Genomic DNA, 21,362 nt, shown 5'->3' on the forward strand with positions numbered 1-21,362 from the left:
ACCAGAATGACGACGAAGGTCAAAGTGTGACAAGAAATCCAGACTTTTTAATACATGTGTTCAGGCTTTGCTTTGTGAAATTTTCTCTGAGTGGTATGAAGTACATATGGACAACAGGAATTTATGGGCAAATGCTAATGTCTGTGGTCCACAAATTCTTCAGTAGGTCATAAAGATCCCCATCGAAACCAACATCCTTTAATCAAAGGTAATGTTCACTTGTTATACTCCCAATTCCATTTTGTAGTGGCAGCCATGTTGAATGTTTTGCCACTTAGGGGCATGAAAGAGTGACATAGGTACATACCCTCTATACATGCAGTAAGTTCTAGTTTTGCCCAAGTTTTTAGATTTTTCTTCTACTTAAGCTTCATTGTGGTTCATATTTTATTACAATACATTCAAATGAGGTAATAGACACACCTCATATCCTGTGGCTGGCTGTCTTTACCTGGATGCATTGATATATGGCTGGCTTTGGTTCAGACAGAAATGTCTCAACAGCTGCTATATGGAGCCAATCTTCCTCTTTCCTCACAGTCTGCTCTGTTACTTTGTCCTCTTATTCAGTATTTCTTTAGGCTATTCTTTATTGTTTTCGGTCACAGTTTAGTGAAGTTTGAACAGTTTGTTTTTACTTGTGTTGTCATCGCTGCTTGTGGGGTTTGTCATCCTGCCAACAGAGCCTATGGAAGAGAATCTTATTGCTTTATACCAGCTCAGAATTTGAACTTATTATGTATTTCCACTATGTGATGAGATCCCGAGTAGTTGTAATAAGTTCTTGAATTTTTATGAGACCACACTGAACCCTCTTCATCCAGAATCTCCCTGTTCCTCCTGGGTAGAAACAGACACCACTGTTGAGGACTGACAAGAGCAGTCCATTCACTAATGAAGCAGCCTTGTTTAATTCAAGTCAAGTCTAGCTGATTTAAAGTTTTGATTAGAGGTAAGTAAACTCCTGATTTTGATGTGGCCTTTTGAAATGCATGAGGAAATTTCTATCCATTGGTTTTCTACGCCATCTTCATCCTGTTCGGGTTGCTAAGAGTTGGAAACCTGTCTCAGCTGTCATAGGGTGAGAGGTTGGGTGCACCTTCAAAGGACTAACAGTCCATAATAGGGCCAACGCAGAGACAAAAGACACAAAAACAATGAGCACTCACACTCACACCTATGATCAATTTAGACCCATAAGGAAACTTAGAAGTTGATTCCAACTGACTCTTATTCATAAAGCTTAAAGTTGTTCATTTTGGCCTTACAGTTCTGCAGATATCTTAGCTTAGGGTACAAGGAGCTTAACAAGTGTCATTCTCAGGTCAAAATTTGAATTTTCCAGTACTGTTGTATGACTAAATGCCTGCAAAACAAATAAAATCCAAATCAGTGTAATAGTTACTTTCATCAGCACATATGTTGGATGCTAATCAATATGGAAATTTGGTGATTTAGCATCAGAATGTTAACATTGTAAACTGGAGCGAGCACAGCCTCACAGAGCAACCAGCAAGTCTGTAATCTTATAAAAAATAAAACAGTTTGTGCTGTTATTGGTACAAATTAAATTCCATTTACTTTTGTTGTTTTGGACATGCATCTGAGATATCGAAAGACACATTTTATATTTACTATATGATATATATATTATATTATAACATATAATATATATTACATATATATATATGACCAGTAGTATAATGGCTAAGGTCAATGGACAACGATGTCTTCAGCTAAATTTGGTGAACTAAAAAGTCATCAAACCATGTAGAGTTCTGCACAAAATGAACTGAGAAATATTGCACAATAGTTTATGTGTTTTCTGTCTCCATACAAAGGCACTTCCTCCAACCATCATGCCCAATTAAATGGTGTCAAAGGGGGCCTGGTTCACCATTATTGATTTGAGAAGGCCAATTGGCTGGGAGGGCGTTGTAAACTGGGCAATTTAAAACTTACATCCTTCATTGTCACATGATGGGTGCCAAATGAGATTGTTAAAGGCTGAATGAGTGGAGTAGTTATAAATAAAAGGAGCAAAGTATAACCAGGCACTGAGACAGCAGCTGTCAATAAGTTGCGTGATCATTAGGGCAGGGAAGCTGTGGTGTAATGTACAGAAAAAGTATGGGGATAGGACTTTTTCCTCTTTTCGTCTGAGCTGTCTCCAGTAAGACAGATGTTGCACATGATTAATGGCACGACTATCCTGTCACATCTAAGATGCTGTCCTGCTCCATATAGAGAGATACAGGGAAAGAGTGTGAGGACCTCATAATATCGTGAAACAGTGTTTAAATATTTTAATTTCATTTGTCAGAGGTGCCCCTCCCTTACACTCCATTACCCTGACAACCATCCTTCATCAGCTGAATGAGTGCATTATTCATTAGCACTAATTATTTTCACATAATGTCTGCCCCGATATATTTAACCTCCACATTATACCCAGGATAATGGCCTTGTAAAATTGAATTGTGAGAGAGAAGTGGAGTTGGAGAGCTCATTTAAAGAACATAAGAGGAAAAAGAAGGAATGTAGGAGGAGCAGGGAGGGTTTTTGAAGCACTCAGAGCGGGGGGGTTGACAGGAGGAGTGTTAAGCACTTTGGGACATGGAGCCCCAGAAGTGACGGGACATTTGTTCCTGTCTCATTTGCATGCTAAGAAAAGAGCCTGGTGCTTCTCTGTTGGGCTGAAGAAATACCTAAATGCCCTGTAGGTTGAAAGTGCCCTCCAGCCAGGGAGTTAAGATTAGTTCTCCCTGACCTGACACATGACCTCTACCATGCATATATTAAAAAATGACTTGGGACAGCAGGAGCACAGCAGACAGCCGAGTCCTGACTCCTTTGCTCTGTCTTTACCTCCAATCTTCTTCAATCGTGTGCACATCAGTTAACTCTTTCTTTCGATTCCTCCTTCTCTACTTATTTTGCTTCCTTTTCAATTACATACCTTCACTGGTTGGTTGAATCACCCACTCAGGCTGATATGCCTCCCTGAGAAGTAGAGAGATATTCTACAAAGACAAACTTCAAAACAAGCTGGACACCAAGGAAAACTTTGCAGCCACTTTGCTTATTTATGAGACTGACATCCGCCAGCCAGCAAAATTTCAACCCAAACATGGTTTGCTGCTCCACTTGCTTTATCTCTGCTGTCTTCTGGGTATGACACCATACCAGACGTGGAGCCAAACGCTCACTCACACACAAACAAGCACTAACAAATGAACACTTAAAAATCAGCCTGGTCTAAAAAAAGAAAAAGACAAAGTTATTGCACGCCAACTCATGTTGCGCGGTATTAGTATTTGCATGGCATTGCACGCTATGTAGAAGATGACACACTGTCCTGACCCTTATCTCAACTAAATGGCATGTTATATTATTTTAATTACGTAAAATGACCAATCTAGAATATGAATATGAATAAATGACACATGAAAAGTTCCCATCAAATGATATTTTTTTTAAAAACTCGCAAGCTATCTGTTTTATTGTAAAATATCTTAAGTACATCTTACATATTTTTCCCCAATTCTATGTTAAAGTACAACACTGAATAAAGAATTTCTAATACATTGTCATATAACTGTATGCAGATATAACTGTTAACTTAGGGCTTACAACATAAATCAGTATTTCTTTATTCCCTTAAAGTGGACAAGTGGGGTATTGCCTTATGCATGAGAAAATTCAAAACAGTTTTGAAAATTAAACTAAAAATACAGACACCAAAGCAGTGACTCATTACAGTCAAAACAGTCAAGCAACTTAGTATAATTGATTTAAATTCTATAACAGTTTTGATTTCCTATTCATTATATAACCACAAGCATGGTTATATAATGACCAAGGAACATCAGAATGTTCTACATTTTGGAGTTATGGGCTATTTATCTGCATCATGGAAAAGGAAGAGAATCTAATCATGGGTTTTTACAGAAATAGAAAAAAAGTATAGGACTAGTGACCAATGAAGAATCTGTTGAAACACGGTTGCAGCAATAACACTGATGGATATAAAATCAGCCATAAAAGCACTGATCAGAGCCAAAGTGGACATCTCCTGAAATGAGACAATAGACAAAGTTCCACTTGCATTCTAGGTATGTAAAAAACAGACAAGTGCTCCAGATGTGGCACAGCGATCATCAATAGAAATCAAAGCTTCTGTGATAACTTGGACAGTGTAAAAGATAATAGAGAAAATCAACCTCTATATGTGCATTTGAACCAAACAGTTCTAAGGGGTTCTCTCATGGTTGTGGGGATTAGGCAGCTGCCTGAAAGACACCATAGCTTCAAAGGCTTTTTTCCCTGGTTGCATATTCTTTGCAGATAGGAACACTGCAGAGACACAGCAGCCAACTGGATAATAGTAGATGAGTCAATGTCACATCACATATCCTCTTCACTGTTCTTACTATTCACTCCATTTCTCTGTGATTTGTTAAGGTTTTCATAGTTTAACATTAAGAACTGTTGTTTATGTGGCTACCTCCCTTTTTATCTTTCTGTTATTATATTTTTGTAATAGCTTTGTGCTAGAATGTACATACCCCCTCCACACACTTGGTAGTTGAGATCTATCTTATAGGTATATTGTTTCAAATAATCAATACAGTTGCCTCATATATACATTCTCCTCATGCCAGGAAAGCTCCTACTGTGAAGTACAACCTTATAAAGATCCTGTAAAAGCAGCCACAAAAGGCTGCAGTTCCTGCAGTGCAGACAGAAATAAGGACAATTTTCTTCAATAGTTTTAAGAATCATGAAGAGACTTGCTGTGAAGGGAGAGAAAAGGAAAAAAACTGCACAAAATTGCAGGTTAAATTTTTGCTACAGAATAGGAAACATAACTTGATGAATACTATGAAACATTCTTTGGTACGATGAACCAATATAAGTTTGTGCGGCTGAGATGAGATCCAGAATATTTTACATTAATTTAGTGAGCACATAGTAAAGCACAGAAATTTGATATGGGGCTTCTTCAGTGTTGGGGAGATTGCATTTATAGATGGCATTAAAAGTGCATGTGGATATAGAAAAACATTGACTGACAAGACAACTCCCAGTCTCCAGAAGACTGGCATAACAGGAATTTCCCAGCATGTTAAAAATCGGAAGCGTACTGCCGAAATAAAAAAGAACGACTAAAATAGGAAAACTCTACGGCGCCTTGTTTGCATCCAACAGAACACCTTTGGGCACTTTAAAGAGAAAACTAGAGTAAGACAAACGCTCAAAGCAAAGAGCAGCTGCAAAAAATGTCTCTCAAGGCACAGCTCTCAAGAAATGTCTGCAACACTGGTATCCAGAGTCTGCTATCAAAGCATTTGGGGAATGTAAACACAGGAAGTATTGAAAAATATAAAATATACGTTCTCATTCTCAAAGTGAATTGATTTCTTCTTAGAACCCTCCATCTCAGTAAAGTAAATCCAAGCACCCTTTCATTATTATCAGAAGTAATGCGGTCACTGTGAGGTGATATGGTTTTAAATCATTTCATCTTATATTGTTATTGGAGAGGGGTGTGTACTCAGTTTTATTGTATTTATCCTGTGGGCACTCTGACCTGGAGGCAGGTGTATAAACTGAAAATGAATCATAATGAGGTAAAACAATATTGTAATAACACAAAATGTCCTTATAAGTGAAGGAGAACTTTGAATCTGACCATATATACATTTATTTACCTGCAGAATAGATAAATAATGATTACTTAAACTTAACTGCACTATGGGGATTCAGTGTTTTTCCGGCCTATGTCTTAAAACTAAAGATATTCACAACAATGCTTTAAAAAAGCATAGTTTTAAGAATAACAATCTGGTTATGTAAACTGGTGAATAAATGTGATCACTTAACTATTAATAGACTATCTGTGCTGCTTCTGACATCAATTCAGTAAAAATGAATCCCGGTAACATTGTATACACAATGTTACATTAACATTATCACATCTTTTCGGTGCTTTCTTTCTCTGATTTCCTGAGTAATGCTGCAAACAGAAATCACACTCCCCTTCAGGCTATGTAAGTGTGAATCCGAGCGCGCTGCTTTATATGCTTGATGACGGGTAATTGCAGTTCATTTCAACTGGGAAAAAAATATTATTCTCACGCCTTTCTGTGTTACGCCCAGAAGGCAGCGCTCTCTATGTGTAAAGTATCTGTCTCTCTGACGTTTAGATTCGCCTTTCAAAGATGACATTTTTCAAAACTGGCACTTCTTCATATATTTTCTAGAAGCGACAAAATTATTCCTTTACATCCCATTCAGAGTATTCATATTAAGTGTGTAATCTATACAAACTTAAGTTGTTTGGTCATCCTGGGTGGTGATATCTGCACCACGTCTGTATACATATTCATTGCCTTTTTAAATAGATGCCTCAACTCAGTGTTTCAAATCAAAATCATGTATATGACTATGCAAGAGTTACCATGTCCTTCACAGTGCCTGCGGCAGACAGGATGGCAGGGCTCATCTGTGAACAAAAAAGAAAAAGTGTGCATTTATCACATGTCAAATTGATCACATCTGTTGTATGAACGGGATCTATTTGGGGCACAAATAAGGAATGTGGCAACAGCTCAATAGGTTAGGATGGCAGCTGATGGCAGTTTTTGGGAGTGTAATTGAGTATTCACGGTGTACTGAGTCCACAGTTATGGAGTAGACATGCTCATCTTTGAGTGATATCATTGAATCACAGGAGCTTTCCAATTACAGCACTCTGGTGACTCGCAATGAACCTTTATCCATTCTGCAAATGAGCACGCTATCCCTAAATAATTTCCTCTACAAAGATGGTGCTAGCATTATGAAATATTCAGAACTCAATTTTCCGGCTCTATCAGTCTTTGGAAAGATCCATAATTACATGATAATCCACAATGTAATTCATTTTGGGTACTTTGGGAAACTGAGTTCTCTTTATAGCAAAATATTTAATATGTTGGTGAAATGGGATGAAGCCTACTTTGTGGGTTTTTTGTGGTTGTTTAAAAGGATTATGTACGAAAATCCAGTTTTATCACGATGTTACACAATTATAGAGACATTTAGGGTCAGCGGAAAAGTCCGGACTAATGAGACATTGTAGCAGTTGATCCATTGGTTGATATTGTCGAAGAGGCTTACAGTCACAAAGCACATAAAAGAACAGAGACATAAGATTGAGCACTGTTATTATCAAAAGTGTAGAACTACCAAGACACATAAACCCCCCTAACAAGTTACTCTAATACTCCAGCAATGGCAGGTTTATGTTAAAAAACTAACACCATCCTATTACATTACATTAATTTCAGATATGGCGCAGTAATAAAACGGCATTAGAAACCAAAAGGTGTGGAATCAGGTCTTGTTGGCCAGAAATGTGGGGTTAAAGTTCAGTTAATGTGCAGCATAACTCTACGTTTAGAAGAGGCATGTGTACAATATACTGGCATTTCAAAGGTAAGCAGAATGAGCCTGTTGTGTGTGAAACAGATGGAAATTTAGCCAACATCGTCATTGCCCATCTGTGCGAGCACACACTGGTTCACAGTACTTATCTACATGAGATTTTACACTGAATTGTGAGCCATAAAGAGTGAATATGTGCCTCACATTCCAGTGTCGCTGCCGCAATATAGCTGTGGAGGTTTATAATGTATAATACAGTTTAGATAGCAGTATGTCACTGTAAGATATTTAAGAAAGTGGGCCATAAAAAAACCTTAGCCACTGGCTTTAAAACCAATAAAACTAAATGGAGCCGCTGACATTTTTTTGTATTGCGTTATGGGAAGTCAGCCCTGGGACCTCACGTCTGGATCGGAGAGTGTCAAAAAACAAATGTCAGTTGTTGTCACTTAACACTCAGCCAGATGAAGTTAACGACAAGCTTGTTAAAATATAAGGCCTGTGTGATACAATGTCAAGCTTAAAGGCCAAGGCTGTCACAGCAAAGGAGAAACAGAAGGAAGAGAAGAGAAGTGGACTGAGCAGGAGTGTGTGAGGCTGCTGGAGTTTAAGGGACACAACACCAACTGTAGACATGAGCCATTTTATACTGATATGGTCCTGTTTATTGTTTTGGGAATGATTAACAAAAAAGACCTATAATGTCACTAGAAGGTTTTTTGAATAAAGAACAAATATAAAACACAAAACTTCTGAAGACACACCTAACTGATCTGTGATTAGGCTCATTAGTGTTGTCACTTAGGTCTTGTTATGCCATATCAGTTGCCTGCAGTGTGAACAATTTAACAGGAATTTCTGTCCTCAGTGACTCAGTGTATATGTTTACCATATAGAAGTTTTGTCAATTCAAAGTTTATTAAGCCTAACATTTCTAGCTTTTAATTTTCAGACAATTCAATCATTTCTTTACATTGTCGGGCGCAAAGAAAAGAGAGAACACAAAACATTATGTGTCATGTTTGTATCTTTATATAACAACAAAAATACAACACAAACAGGAAATCCAAGACAACTTTTACCACAAATGTCAGCCTAAGTTCAGGTTTCCCCACACTGTCATGGTATCAGAGGAACTTTTATCTTTGTGAACTTCAAATCAACCAGTCACACCTTTATGGGAGAGTATCAAGGACCAGTGGTGTCCAGGGGGCATATATGAGACTAAAGCTGGAAGAAATTTCTACGATCTGATCAGACCAGAAGGGAATGCTAGAATACGCTTCACTTCATCATGAACACACCATCTCCATCGTGAAGCACGGTGGTGGCAGGATCATGATGTGGGGATCAGCAGGCAGAGGGCAACATGAAGCAATAAGCTGTAAATTACGGAGAGATCCAGGAGGAAAAGTCTCAAAGAAATCTGCCATTTTTTTTCCAAAAAGAAAAGAAATGACTTGTACCTATGATGAATTTAGTCAAACAGCCTCCTTTCATAGGCTGCAGTTCCAAAGGATGAAGTTCTTGATAATAAACATAAAACACTGTTTTTAATTTACTGGATTTGAGTTAATAGAGTATTATGATCATTGGCTCCTGATTAAAATTACTACCAAAAGTGTATCCTCTTGAATCAAATTCACTGACATTTGTCATGAATTCACATCGCATCACAGAGACCTGTTTTCATTTTGACATTAAGGATCTTTCCCTGTTGCTGAGTGCCAGGTTCATTATTACTCATCCCTTACGAATCAAACGTGATCAGTTTTCAGTATACACCTGAGTCTGTCTTCTACATTAATCACTTCGCTCTACAAAAAAGAGCATTTTTTTGCCAACATAATCAAGCCCTGATGTCCCTCATTTCACCACCATTTTGTGATAAATTCCCATCTGCAAAGTATTTCCGAATACTTCGCCCAAGGAGGTGTAATTTAAATAATATCAGTCACTGTGCTGCTGCCAGAATAAGAATTATGCTCACACTAATATCTCATCTGACAAGCAGCAGAGGAAAGACTTGAATAACAAAAGTGCAATAATTCACCCAATGTTATTATCAACCTAATTATAACACGAAATTTAGACTACTCTTTATTCCTGCTTGAATTCAGAATAAATGAGCAAAATGAGCAGTTATTTTTAATCATGTTCAAAACGGTTGACTATTACTCACATAAAGACCACAACAGGGATGTTGAGAGTTTTTTTTTTTTAATTGCCAAAGGAATCATTTTATATATGAAGGCCACAAACTAAAACACACACTAAACACTCCTCTCTCCCTGGTCTCATTTAAAGGTCATGTGAACCATATAAATATTAAACATTCACACCAAATTTCCCAAAGTGTGCAAACTAACCTCACACCAAGAGTCATCACATTCTCCTGACGTATTAACATAATTATATCACTATAACAAATTTAATGAGAGCAATCAGCTCCGAACATTTTTGCCTCCAAGCAAGCAGGGGTCCAAGTCAGTCACAGAGCTACTTCTTGGTCATTCTCTATTAATTTGCAGAGTGTGTTCTCTAAGTGTCAGGGTCTTGGCAGTGTTGTTCCCCAATGACTCCTACCTCCGAGCCGGCTGCACAAGGGGGGCCCTAATTAGACTCTCATGTGAATTTAATGGACTCCATTGGCTTTGGTCCTGCGAAGGAGAGCATAACGCTCCAACCTCTGTACAGTGGGCATTTCACACATGGAAGAGGACTTGGCCTGTGCATATGTGTGTTTGCATGCGTGCGCTTCATAGGAGCCAAACCTGAAGCCTGAACTTTTGTGGGCTTTGTCCATCCTTGTAGTCCAGGCCTTTTAGAGTCTGTGAAGTACACACACACACACACACACACACACACACACACACACACACAAGGAAACACAGAACTTATCATTGAAATCTTTCATACATTCTATCCTTCATGCATATGCATATGTTGAAAATGTGGTCATTCCAATTTCTTTCTTTTTTTTTCAGCACCATTGCTCAATGCGTAGGAATAATGATAATACTTGAAAAAAATAACAATTTTTCACTTAAATATTTTTCTATTTTTCCTTGGTTCTGAAAAGAACCCATCATATATGGAAACTATACGACCGGTAAGCCTTTCCTTTGCCATTAACACTGGTTCTTTAACAAAAATAACCATCAGCACTGTGTCTACAGCCAAAGACAATGTACATATTATTGTATGTAAAATAGACAAAGGATTCAAAAAATGCCTTCCGGTTGTTTGTTAAAAGTACATATGTCGACAAAAAAATTTCAAAACTGACTTTAAAATCATTTATACATTAAATATGATGGAAATATTTCAGGTAGTAAGTTGTGTCTTTCAGGTGTCGATGCAATTGTCAAAACAAGCTGTCAGCATTTTCGATAACTGCTTCTTCAGGAGAAGGAAGCTCTAATGAAAAGTCAGGGTAAGGTATGTGTTTCATTCAAACTAATCAGATGTGTTACGTAGCTTAATTATTTACCAAGTAATTTTTTTCCTATTGAGCTTTGAGTTGCCCATTTGAAATTCAGTTTATTCTGAGATGGCTCAAGATGTATTCACATAAAAAACAAAACAAGTCTCATTGCACATTACTTATAACGCGTGCTGCAGCACTGTACCATTTTCAAATTTGTGTCTATGAGATTGTGTCTGCTTAACATGCACCCATTTCAGTGTTTTCACTTTCACAGCAGCCTCTTATAATGAGGACAGACATCTGGACCAATCTCACGATACGAGGCTGTGATGAATGTGACCCCTGTGGTCAGCTCTTGCCCCAAAACCCACCAGGACACATAAAGCAGTAGCACAGGCCCTCTTAAAAGGCTGCACGGCAACATAAATCGGTCCTGGTGCTTCTTAACTGTCCAATTTGCATGGCCCCTACACAAAGAGGCTAACGATGTTTTACTAGACAAACATGCATAAACATGACCACAATAATATGCATGCAGGTAGATGCTCAGGTTGAACTTATTAAGTGGTGTACATGCTTGTGTTTAGTGGATCTTGTGCAGTGTGCTTATGTAAATGTGTGAGACTGAACACTGAAATGACAAAACACAATTTGTGGGAAAAAACTACAACCGTTCACTGGAAAGATGGAATGAGAAAAGCATTTAAGTTCGTGAAAGGGATAGAAAACCTAGTGAGCGAACAAGACTGCCGATAGGAACAGGCAAGATGAAGAGGGTGGCGAGATGGGAGTCTGGGTAGTTTTATCTAGTGGGCAGGGAAAGTGTGGCGGCAGGATCTGTCACTGTTAGTGAGAACATGGCCCTGTTATTAAAGCCATTTATCACTCGCTGAATATTCTCTCTTTAATAGGCCCTGTCGTTAATTACCCAACTTTGTCAAGACAGAGAGTCAGGGGCTGTCGGTTTTCTCACAGACAGGCTCTCTCTCTCTCTGTCACACACACACACATGCACACACTCAAATACATTCCCATGCTCAAACACATCATCAAGTGAGGAGACACATTTTCACAGGTGCAGAGGCAGGACAAAGTGTCTGCATAGACACATGTCATGGTAAGTGTTTCTTACTGTAAGACATGTCATTATAATGCAATATTGTTGAATATAGTAATGTGTACAAAAGCCTTGATACAATAAAGTAATAAATTGGCTGGCTGGAAATGAAAAGGTAACAGCTTTTGTTGATTATTCAATTGATTTTTTTTTGTCTCATTTGTGAGTAATTTATAGTTTTTTGGTCTTCTTTTTGGCGGAATATATTTACTCAGATGCTGCACTTTACCACAAAGTATTGGTACAAGAACTTAATTTGAATATATGTTTGTTTTATGGTGCTTTATACTTCAACTGCACTGTATTTCAGATACTATAAATACTACAGTGTGTTTATATCTACAATATAAGCATGTTTCATCTCAACCAACCTCAACAGTGAAATGCTATGGGATATTCTGTTCATGTACTTGTACAATGAAATATAGGAGTCATTTTGAAGTTTGGGTGCATGTTGCATTCACCTGGAATGAAGCACAAAGTATCACTTTGGTGAGACAGTATCACAATAACATTTGATCATAACTGTTTTTATCAAAGTGCGTCCACTCATACTGTATAAACAGTGGCATTATAGCCTGTGCTGTTGCTCCAGTCCAACAATAAGATCAAATTAGCAGCTTTTTACTTGCCTATAGACAGTTTCATCATTGGGGTTTCATTTATGTTCATTTGATAGAGTCAGCTGCTTTGTGTAGAGGAAGAGGATTTGACCACGACCCCTTCTCCTCCTCTTCTCTGTCCCTAATCAGACTCTTTTGTGCTCCTTTTATAATTAGCTACTTAACTAGCAATGGGGCTGTGGCTGTAAAGCATTTACAAGGGTAGTTGACAGGACACAAAAGCACCTTTTGTTTAGCAATTAGTTTCTCTGTGAAAGGGACGATACAAGTAGGCTGGGAGAGCATCTGGTGGCCTCGTAGCTCCGGGAGAGAAAATCAGAGAGGCAAACAGAAGCAGAAAAAGAGGCAGAACGAGCTTTAGAGCCCATCGGCAACAATAAGGATTGCACCACAAGGATTTGCTACAAGGGCTGTAAAGTTTATAGTCTGAGGAAACTGATCTGGAAATGAATAAAGCGGCTATGACAAATATGATGATAAGAAACTCAGAGAGGGCTGTGTAATAGGGACCTATTTTTCACACTCTACTGATTAAGAACTGGCTAAGTGTCTGTGGAGAGTCCCATATGCCCGATGCAACACAGGCAGAGTTTAGTGTGTGTCCCAGTACGGTTTCCTTTAGTACCCAGTCATTTACATTGTAGTTATCCAAAGACAGAAGGAATGAAGGGCAGCATGACAAGTGCTCCATTGATCCCTTTGCCCCGATTAGCTCACCAGTGTACCATCAAGGCAAACTAATCAGATACATTGATCATGGAATACTTTTTAACGCTTCCCCAGGCAATAATAAGATTTTTCTCCCAAATTACTAGTCAGTTATCTGTTGAAATGTGGTGCAAGACATTTGGGAATTTAACATTTCCTATTAGATTACAGAGTCAATGACTCTATTTCAAATTCTGTAACTCTGTAGCAGCAGTACAATAATGACAATAAAATGCTTCATAAATCCCGAGCTGTTGTTGTAATGTCTGTAAACCGTGGGATTTTTTTTTCCAGACTTATGGTACTAATAGGTGTTACTCACTTCCTTCATGTGGGCTTCTCTCCCCTCTGCTACTTTCACTTTTGTCCAGAAGAGGTTGCTGTGTTCCCTGCAAACAACAGGAGGGGAATAATCATGACTGATTCCACAGAGAAGAGAAGAGATAGGCAAAAAGAAAAACAAAACTGGAACTGAAGAACAGCAAAAACAAGCTACTGTACTCCACTCACAGTACTGCTGTAAACAAAAAACAAAACAAAAAACAAACAAACAACATAAAATTCTTATATTATGAACATAATTTGTTGTATTATTAGTACAATGATTCCTGACTAATGCCTGGAAAGGAAAAAATACCTTAAAAACAACCTAAGTGAGGGAAGTTTCTTTGTTAACAGTTTTCAGGATGGAGCCACTCCACATTGAACACCCAACAATTGATTATAGATGTCGTTTTCATCCTTGACAGTAGGGGGCAGGATCCATTCATTGATTCGACTTTCATTATGTGGCTGCCAAGAAATTGCACTGTGATGCCTATTAATAAACAGTTACACATCTTCGTAGAGTAATGTTTGGCCTGTTGACTTACAAGTTACCCAGTTTCAAAGAGTCGATTTGACTGCACAGCACTTGACTCTTGAGAGGGATTTAAAGGCAAAAGGGTTTAGCTTATATCTTCAAAGTTAAATCTTCTTTAACCCATTTACACCAATATCTAAACAAGCCCTACTAGGCTCTAAACAGCTGTGAGAGATATGAGCCTGTCTTTGATACCTGTGTTCCCATGATTCTGGAGATCAAACACTGTGATAGCACAACATCCCTTCCTGTCTGTCACACCCTCGGGCTAAACATCAGCAGAGTGCCTTGCAGCTCGCAAATGTTCTCATGACAAAGTTAAAATGTCTCGATTAATATCTAACAACTCTGCTTTTTTTCCTTTTTTGATTTTTGCATGGCACTTCTCTGTGACTCTGCTTTGGTTGCTTATCCACCATGTGATTTCTGCTGGAAACAGCTGCCTCCATAATTTTACTGTATCAGCAGGTAAAAACTTAAGAATCCCTCTCAGGTTGTTTGATGAGTTCACCTCTCATGCTTTGCACAATACTACACATGCACTTTGAATGCTGTCTTTGCCCAGAATCAAACCGTTTCCCTCCGAAATATCAAACTGTTTTTAAGATTTTTTATTTGAATTTAAAACCAATAGACTGATTAAAATACAGCACATAGTAAATAACTGATAAATGTGTAATCACTGAAGTAAAAGTCTGAATGCGAAAATACTTTGAAAGAGGACTTTTAATGTGTCTCCCCTTAAAAACAAAGCTAAAAAATACTGTATGTGACTCAATGTGTATTTGATGGTGATAGTTTTTAATAAATGGACAAATCTGTCAAGTGAGTCACAAGAAAATAAGAAAGGTTACAAAATTACAAATACGGGCTGTGGCTCAATAAGTCCTTCATCCCAGTGATGATCTCACTTTAGTAGCACAATGTCGCCTTCTGACTCAGAAATTGAGAACAGCACTCGAGATGGTGTCTACTCATGCAACAAAGTCATGCCATGAAGTCCCATCAGTCGTGTTTTCTCCATCTCGACAGTTAATGTCTCATCCATCCATCAGCATTTAACTAGACCTCATGCATGATGGCGAGTGACTTAAAAGCCTGGCTAGTCAAACCTAATTAGCTAACGCCTAATCAGGCAAACCCTAGCACAAGGACACAAAGTAGATCGTAGGGAGCAGTTAAGTCCTGCTGTGAGGTTGACCCAACAGAAAAACACAAGGACTTACAGGCAGATCTGGACCCCATCTGCACTGGATTCTCAGTGGCAAGCACAAAAACCATCTGTGGTGGGAAAAAGGCTCACTTATCTGCTGGCAGGTCCGCCTATGTAGCTAACAATGAGGGGTAAACATAAATATATAAGATGGATATAACATACTCTAAATGTCTCTGTTTTCACATCTGTATTATTTCTGAAGTATACGTTTGAAATTTTATTAATGCTATATTTTACCACACACTAAAATATATACCCAGAGGAGGGAGCTAAAAGAAGCTGTAAAACAAGGCTAATGTAGCCAGGGGTACAGGACAGATGGAGAACTGATAAATGAGGAAGAGAGATGGATGTCAGTCAGTTCTTGTTAGTTTTATTGTGCAAAACTGCTGGTCTGAAATGAAGAGGCTTAGCAAGAGAGTTTTTGAGGCAGTGCTTTTTCAGGCTGGTGTAATTTAAGAGAAGCAGACAGAGGAGGGCAGGACACCAGATAGTAGAGGATGAGACAGGAGGAGACAGAACAGCAGTACAGCAATGGCTCCTCACTCTGTAAGTCCCTGTGCACTAAAATATTGAGCAGCTTTTGTTTTGCCTAGTTAAACATGCATTGATGTGACACAATCTGTGAACAAAGCCATTTCACACGCAGGGGAATCCTCTTTTTGTATAATTTATGATGGAGTGATGACTGCAGCCATGCCTCACTGTTTGTTTTCAATCTCAGCTGGTAAATGATTACTTTAAAAAACATTTAGCTCAGTTAACATTACAATGCAAAAATAAATGTGTGAGATAAATGCTGGTCAGAATGACTTCAAACTATATTTTTCAGATATAAATGAGTGAAAGTGATCAATGTGTTGACGTTTATTGTCTCCTTTAGTTAGTAAGGACCGAAAGATGACTTTGTTGCCCAGTTAGCTTATCTGTGAAATTGACAGTGAAAATAGTGAACTGAATTGATTGGATAAGAGAAAAAAAGGTGACTTTAAATTTTTTTCCCATCACTGGCACATTTTCTAGCTGAACAGCGACAGCACAGACGTAATACGAAACAGAGTTGGATGCAAGTTTTGATGTTTTTTTTTACGCTATGTGGGTTACTGTGGGTCAGTCAGTCTAGCAGACTTTCTTTGGTCTCATAAAAGAAAAAAAACCTGAAGTGTAAATGTTTTGACTAAATTTTCATTTCAAAAAAGCATTCTCAAAAGAAGAGCAACAGAAAACTTAAAGCTGTCCCCAAAAACCTCTGAACAAACTTTAAATATAACATAAAAACATATAAGAGGTTAAACCTTAACACCACAAAATGCTGCTCCAGGTCTGAGAGGGAGACATGTGTTGCATCAGCCCTGAATGGATTAACTGAAAAAATGTTTTCAAAGAACTGAAAGGCAGTACTGCCGCCTGCCGTGCCTGTTTCACGGTGTAGACCGAGCAGTCCCCTGCTTCCGAGCAGTAAACACAGTGAAAAAGGCGCGGCCGTCGGCAGCACGCAGTGGTACGAAGGGAGAGAAAATAGCGCCGAGCGATTGTGAGGTTCCTGGACAACGATTTTGTGATGCAAATTTATTACTCATTTGAACGCATATTGTTTTGAGAAGGAAAATTCTTTATTTTTGTGCCCCCAGCCAACTTAACTAGCCGGACTACCTCCGTCAACACCAAAACTCGGCTGGAACTCGGCTCACAGGACGCAGCAGGGGGTAAGTCAATGTTCATGCACGATATTGCTATTGTGGGATGTCATACAGCTTCATGTCAAAAGAGGTGAACTATCGCTTTAAGATGGCTTATTTCACATTTAATTCAACAAGTTCCTGATCCTGGAAGAAGGCAGTGAAGTTGGTAAGCATCTTGAAGCTGAATGGCCATTAATTGGAAATGCTCCAATTTCTTTTCAATGACAGAAGTAGACACAATGATCTTATACTGTAATAAACTGGGAAGTAACAGATACATGAGCCAAACCGGATGAGATGACTGGATTGTGTGAACAGTATAAAGCAATTTCTGCCAGAAAGCATATATATAAAGACATGTCCTCAGGGAAAATAGATGCTTAAGAAGCTGAAAGATGACACATGACTCTCAAATTCTGCCCTCATAGTGACAGTGACTATATATATATATATATATATATATATATATAGTGTCCTCACAGTGTAAGTTGCCTCACCTGTTAAATTAAGGTTCTCCTCAAGTGAAGGATAATCCTAACATGACTGGCTCAGGTCTTGGGAGGGCTAAATCAAGTCTCTTGGCTATCTGAACCCTAAACACATTGGGACAAGGATTCAGCAAACACGCAATGATCATGCCAACGCATAAAACACTATTCAGAGGGAGCTACACAACTCACATAGCCTGACATATTGTCCTAAACATGAATAATATATCCCTCTGGAGGATTTGCCTTTTCTGCTCTTTCCCTTTGTTCCCCTTTTTCTTAAACTCTTTTTCATTTTTCAGCTTTGTTTTTCCTTGTATCTATCAACAACAGGAGGATTCAACGAGTGTGACTTAATATGATCAGTCAGCAGAAAAGGGGTGAATTGATCAGCTTCAAAGACACATGAGCAGAAGTAACTACAGTGACTGATGAATGCAATTTTACCCTGTCATGGATACCTCTATTAGGATGCCTATAGTACCTTTCCTTCTATTTGTGTCCCTTCAAGTGTAAATGCATGTATCACTCCAAAAGTCTCATTTTAGAACCTTACACCATGCTGCAGTAAAAACAGCCTATACTTATCTATTAAATGTTCAGGGTACAATGCTCTAAGTCACTCAAGATGAATAAATTATTTCATCTCCACCATGGGGGACTTAATTCCTACTGACATTCAACGAACATGTTTTCAGAGGATGTGGAGCTATGGGTCAGCAAATCAAGCTGTAACAGTATGTGTTCTGATTGTGTGTTCACGTGCGTATGTCAGTGTGTGTGAATGAATGTCTCAGATAAAACAAACGCTACATACAACAGCCCAGGGACACTCCAACCATAATTGTGCAGGTGGCATTTTAGAAACACTCACACAACAGGGGTCAATTTCTCTTCAGGTCACTGAGAATGACATCATCAAACTACCATTAACTCTGCAAACAATCCTAGCCCTGCTACATCTGTATTGACATTGGATTCCTTCAAAACAAACAGCAGGCTTTGGGCTTTGCCCTCAATCTAAAACCATAACCTCAGAGTGAATAACAGAGAAATGTCCATCTAGGCAGGATGGAGTGACGGTAAGGAGAGAACTAAAAATGACATGGCAAACAATTCTTAGAAGCCACTTCCCCCAGCTTTCCCTCTTCTTTTAAAGAGGCATTCACTTCTTCTGTACCTGTCTGATTGAGTCTCTCTACACACAGACACATGGATGAGCATTACGCCCCGAGCGATGAGTATTCGTTCAATGGGGACAAAAATCAAGAAGAAGGACCATGAGGTCCTTTCTTATATCTCTTATCATACATCTTTATAAGATGAATTTGTTAAGTGGGTGTCCCAAAATGGCGACTGAGTTCTTCAAAATCTGTGACACATTTGTCATGTCTTTGTTGCAAGTTGTAAGATCAACAGTAATCTGGTTGTGCCCAGAAGGTCAAGGTGTGTATTTGACATACAACTGTCAGGAAAGTGTCCAGAAGCAGGCCACTGTTTCTTTGTATTAATAACTGGAAGTCTTGTGCTTAAATAATTAATGTGGCATATCCAACACAAAGTGGATAGCATACAGGCTGCACTCCACTGCTCTCCATATCATTCTCGATATCCTCTGATGGACACAGCGCACATGTCTCAGCTTTTTTTAATTTGTTTTCACGTTTCCTAGTGCTGCATGTTCATAGATAAATCTCTCCAATGCGTGATAAAGCGCCATTATTGAAAAACCGGCACTATTAAAGCTATGCAGATATACTATAAAAGAACAACACCAATTCCATAATGTTTGGGACACTGTAAAATGTAAAATAAAATAAATTGAATTTATTCAACAAATCATAAACCAATATCATCCTCAGTATAGAATGCAGAAAACTTATATGTTGAAAATGAAATATCTGAAAATATTTGCTCATCCTGATCTCATGGCAGCAACAGGTCTCAAAAAAATTTGGAAGGAGCAACAAAAGGCTGGAAAGTGATGTGGTACTAAAAAGAAACAGCTGAAGAAATGTGTTGCAACTAATTACATTAATTGGCAACAGGTCAGACACATGATAAAAGGAGCACCTTAGAGAGTCAGAGTCTCTCAGAAATAAAGATGGGCAGAGGTTCAAATCACAAAAACTGTCTTCAAATTGTGGAACAATTTCAGAATAATGTTCCTCAAAGTAAAATTATTAATACTTTATATATTCAATCATCTAAAGTACATGATAACATAAAAAAAATCTGAAAACATCTCTGGACATGGCAGAAAATCAGCATTGAACCTTTGTGATCTTCAGGCCCTCAGGTGGCTCTGCATTAAGACAGTTGATGACTCATGGACGGCGCATACTTTGAACTGTTATCAGTCTGCAGTACAAAAGGCTGCGTGTCTGATGGTATGGTGTTTGCAGTACTGTCTATGGAACTGGCAACTTGCACATCTTGAAAGGCAAGGAAAGATGTTTACAGACAGTTTAAAAGAATGGTAAACATGTGGTAAACTTTCTGATGTCTCAACATTTCTGTGTTGCTGCCATCAAATTGAAGTGAACTAAAATATTTTATGACACAGCAAAATGTTTTAACTTTCAGCATTTGATATCTTTTCTATGTTCTTACCAGAATAAAATATTGTTTTATGAGATTACAAAAAAAATGGCATTGTTTTTATTCATGTTTTAGAGTCCCAACCTTTTAGTATTGAGGGTTGTGTTTTTCCACCATCAAAGAGGTTTATTTTTGCAAGACCAGTGAAAAGAGGATGTAAATGGCTTCAAACTATTCATTACCAATAAATACCAACAAAAAAAGCAGGCTGTCACATGCATAAAGTGAAAATTTGTCTTGATGAATGAACTGAATCCTAACGATTAATTGCCTTGGCTTGCCCTCTCATTGAGCATATGCTGTTTTTCTCTGACAATTTTATTTGGCAATAAAAGCGCAGAAGCATATTGGAGGTTATGGTAGGAGCATTCACATGATCGATACCGTTCTGAGCACTCTTCTTGGTCCCTTCAACCACTTTTCTTCCTCTCTTCCCTCACCACCTTTTCTCCTAATCAATTACCCTCCACAAGTAAACAGATCTGTCCCCATGCTCACTGCTCCTTGTTGGAACCTGATACTCGTCCTCGTCCTCCTCCCAGCCAAGTCAAAGAGAGAAACCAGATACCTGACAGAATGTTGCTGCTAACTCTCCTCCAGTGTGTACTGAGGAACAAAGGCTAAATAAAGCCCAATTACATCATCTACATATTCTTCATCATTACTAACACTGTGACCTCTGAATGGGCCAATGACCAAACTGTCCACCACTGTAGCACCATTATGAAGTCAGTGCCTTTAGTCAACTTTTCATTTTTTAAGCCTTATATGCTAATATTTTGAAAAAAAATTCTATATACATTAAAGGGATAATCCGGAGTAAAATGCACTTTAGATCAATTTACGGGATGTTGGTAGTACATACGTTGAGTTGACATCAAAATCATGTCATTCGGATGTGTTTTGAGAATTTCGATTTGACCGTTTTTAGCCAAAAGTCGTTAGCCTGGAAGTCAGAGGGGCATATCATGTCACCGCTACAAAACGCTATTTTTATACCTCTTCTACAGTTCCAAACAACATAACACTTACGTGGTAGTGAGTAGAGGGTCCCTAAAGCCAAACTGAAGTGTCCCGAGGTCTTCATGTGGTCGGATATAGAGTCCAGAATGAATTTAATCAAGCCAGTACCTTTCCGGAAATGTTGCTGCTCTAGCTGCCGCTGAAGACCGTGGTGAAGTTGGTTTGATATTGGTTTGAAAAA

At 38.4% G+C, this 21,362-nt stretch overlaps 1 long non-coding RNA gene across 1 annotated transcript; it reads right to left on the minus strand.

Annotated features, from left to right (window-relative positions):
* Positions 1-1,775: 1,775 nt before the first annotated feature.
* Positions 1,776-21,323, minus strand: LOC142401824 (uncharacterized). Its single transcript, XR_012773225.1, has 5 exons — positions 21,191-21,323; positions 13,632-13,698; positions 10,206-10,262; positions 6,464-6,508; positions 1,776-4,075 (listed from the first exon to the last, which is right to left on the minus strand). It is a non-coding gene; the product is annotated as an uncharacterized LOC142401824 (long non-coding RNA).
* Between the last annotated feature and the right edge of the window lie 39 nt (positions 21,324-21,362).

Source organism: Odontesthes bonariensis, chromosome 1 (genome assembly GCF_027942865.1).
Source record: "Odontesthes bonariensis isolate fOdoBon6 chromosome 1, fOdoBon6.hap1, whole genome shotgun sequence".
NCBI lineage: Eukaryota > Metazoa > Chordata > Actinopteri > Atheriniformes > Atherinopsidae > Odontesthes > Odontesthes bonariensis.